The sequence below is a fragment of the Papaver somniferum genome, chromosome 10, assembly GCF_003573695.1.
Source record: "Papaver somniferum cultivar HN1 chromosome 10, ASM357369v1, whole genome shotgun sequence".
NCBI lineage: Eukaryota > Viridiplantae > Streptophyta > Magnoliopsida > Ranunculales > Papaveraceae > Papaver > Papaver somniferum.
Genome location: NC_039367.1, coordinates 150,370,897 through 150,373,914, shown reverse-complemented (window position 1 = coordinate 150,373,914; position 3,018 = coordinate 150,370,897). Strand labels below are relative to the sequence as shown.

The window sequence follows — 3,018 nt, the reverse complement described above, 5'->3', positions numbered from 1 at the left end:
ATTCGTCAAAATATCAATTGTTTTGTCCAGTTGGATGAGGAAACTGTTTTTGACTATTTTGAACGTTTTAATGATTTGTTGAGCGAATGTCCACACCATGGATTTGAGAAGTGGAGACTTGTCGTTATCCTCTATGAGGGACTAGACTTTAAATCTCGAGCCATGGTTGAGTGTATGTGTAATGGTGAATTTCTTGATAAAACTGTGGATGATGCATGGAAATTTTTAGCTGAGATTGCAGAGAAAACCCGTCACTGGGAGTCCATTAGGGAAACTGAGACACTGTCACATGATATTGGTGGTAATGAATTGAACTTTGGAAATAGCATGTCTAGTCCTTCTCATGTGTATGATATTGAATATGAACCTAATCTAGAGGAACATGAGTTGACTAATGACACCACAACTGCTAATAGGGACAAGTATGCATATTACTATGATGATGATGATGATGATGTTATGTTAGAAGAACATGTCTATGCTGAAAATGTTATGGAACCTTTGGGTTCAAATACATTAGGCTTCTCTGCCTCGACCTTCATGAATGATGTTTCTTCTAGTATTCCATATACATGTGATGTTGATACTGATTTTGAGCATGTGCATCTGTCCTATGAAAATGATTTAGGTAATATAGAATCTTCTGTTGACACTAATATGCATGAAAATATAATTGTTGTGTCTGATTCTCTACCTGGGTCACGTTGTGATGTTTCCAATGATTTGCCGATGCATGAGAATAATTCTTCTGATGATGTTGATGATTCTGATTTGTGTGAGCATGGTGAGCATGTTGTGACACTTTAGGAGATGTTGATGTGATTAATAATGATGTGCCTATCTTCCTACATAAGTCACAATCCGATGGCCTTCCACCCAACCTAGATTTGGTTTGTACCCATATTGTCAAACCGACTTTTCTGAGAGTCCCTAATCTAGGTTTGGAACTGTGTGCTTCCCAAGTCCTCTTGGACTATTTTGCTTCTAAGTATAATACATTTGAGGAACCACAGTTGGAATTAGCATGTTTGCCCGTCCCTAGCACAGTTCATTTCGAGCTAGACCTTGTGCATGATGAACCCCCGAAACTGCACGATTTTGTTTTCAAAATTATATCTTCTGTAAAATCCAGGTTTGGGGGTAGCTCATTTTGTTTCAAAGCTTCACTTGCATGCCTACCATATTATTATTGTGTGAAGCTGTTGAAGCCTCTACACTTTGTCTTTTGGGTTGATCCTCAACTCTTTAGATTGTTAGTGTATGGCGAATTTTTTGTATATAATCTAGTAGATAAAAATTTTAAAAATCCTTTTGTTCCTTTTTTATATATTTTGCTAATCCAATATGATCTCGGCTGACATATGTTGGATTCTTGCCTTGAATAACGGAGTTCTAATATTGCTTTCGCCGAAATCGGGTATTCTCTTTCCTTTTTCTCTACTCAACATGATCATCTTCATATGTTGTATTATAATTTTGTTCATATTTTGAAACATTGAGGACAATGTTTAGTTTAGGTTTGGGGGTGAAAAGTAGATACTTTGATAATATGCCATAATTGAAAACAAGAACTCCTTCTTTTTGAAAAAAATGAAAAAACCAAAATAAAAAATTAAAAATTGAAAAAAACATAAAAAATGGAGCTCATTTACCTTGAAATGTTGACTCTTGTGCAAATATGTAATTATTAGGAGTCTTAGTCTAGATATTTAGGCACCCTGATTCTAGCACAATTCACATAGTGATAAGAAATTTGCACGCGCACGATCTACCAATACATGTATGGCCTCGATCTTCAAGGTGTTTGATAGGAAGTCACGATTGCCAATCACTTTAGAATACTGAACGAAACTTGACTAGCTTGTTCTTTGGTTGGTTGGGATAGAAGGTGGAGGTTACATTAAGAAAGACAACCATCGAATTTAACTGGGTGCATCAAAAAGGGCTACCTCTTGCAAAGTGTCATGTAATTTTTTGTTTCTTTTTGTTATGTATCAAAAGAGCTACCATATGTAAAAATCAATTTCAAGTTCTTGTTTCAAAAAAAAAAAAAATATCAGAAAAATACAAAAAAATCAAGTATTTATCAATTCCATCATCTCTTGTTCCAAAAATAAAAGAGAGTAGTCAATGTAAATAAGAGTCATGTAAAGAGTCATTTTGTTGTTTCATTGTAATAAGCAAGGAGGGTGTATGCCATTGATGTACAACGCGAGTAATTGTGAAATACCTCCAACTCATTCACAATTCTCGTAAAGTCCGGACAGCTAGCTAGATTTCGACCTTGGTTCTTAGCCTGAGAAACTATCTCTTGGTGATTAGTAGTCATAACATCCGATCTTTCTTTACACATGTGTAGATACACTTTACACTCTTATCACATGTCTTTATTTGTTATCAGTGCTAGGATTGTGCCTTTGATAGCTAGATTGACATCTCCATTTTGCTGTGAGCTTAAACTGTCTTGCACATGTCACATTTGATGGAATCTGAGCTTATATTTTGACCTAGAACTTTGTAGGTACGTTCTAATCAAACCTTCACGAGACTTCACTCGTCCACTAGGGACACTTAGTGGTTTAAAAGGCTTAGTGCATACGCTAAATGCATTCGAGAGACCAGCGACAGTGGTATAGTTAGGATTTCCTTAGTTTTGTTTTACTTGAGGACAAGTAAAATTCAGGTTTGAGGGTATTTGATGAGTGCCAAATATTGTATATATTTATCCCTTTTTGTTGGCATTTAACTCATCTTTTGATCATTAATTCTACATTTTATCCCATATTCTGTATTTTCATTGTTTTCAAGAATAAATATTTTTCTTACTTAATTTTGCATTTTTAGGTAATAAATAAAGTTTGGATGAATAGCAGAGCGGAAAAGAGCAGAAAAGTAGTGAAAAGCCGGAAGAAATTACGCAAGGAAGACGCAAAGAATGGAGCGCACGTCCAAAAAGCTAGGAATGGGCTCAAGAAGGAAGAATTGTTCTTAAAGAAGATATGGGCTTGGCATACCCAA

At 35.5% G+C, this 3,018-nt stretch overlaps 1 non-coding gene across 1 annotated transcript; it reads right to left on the bottom strand.

The window, feature by feature from the left end:
* On the bottom strand, window positions 1–104 carry LOC113319803. The gene has a single exon (XR_003345793.1). It is a non-coding gene; the product is annotated as a small nucleolar RNA R71 (small nucleolar RNA).
* Between the last annotated feature and the right edge of the window lie 2,914 nt (window positions 105–3,018).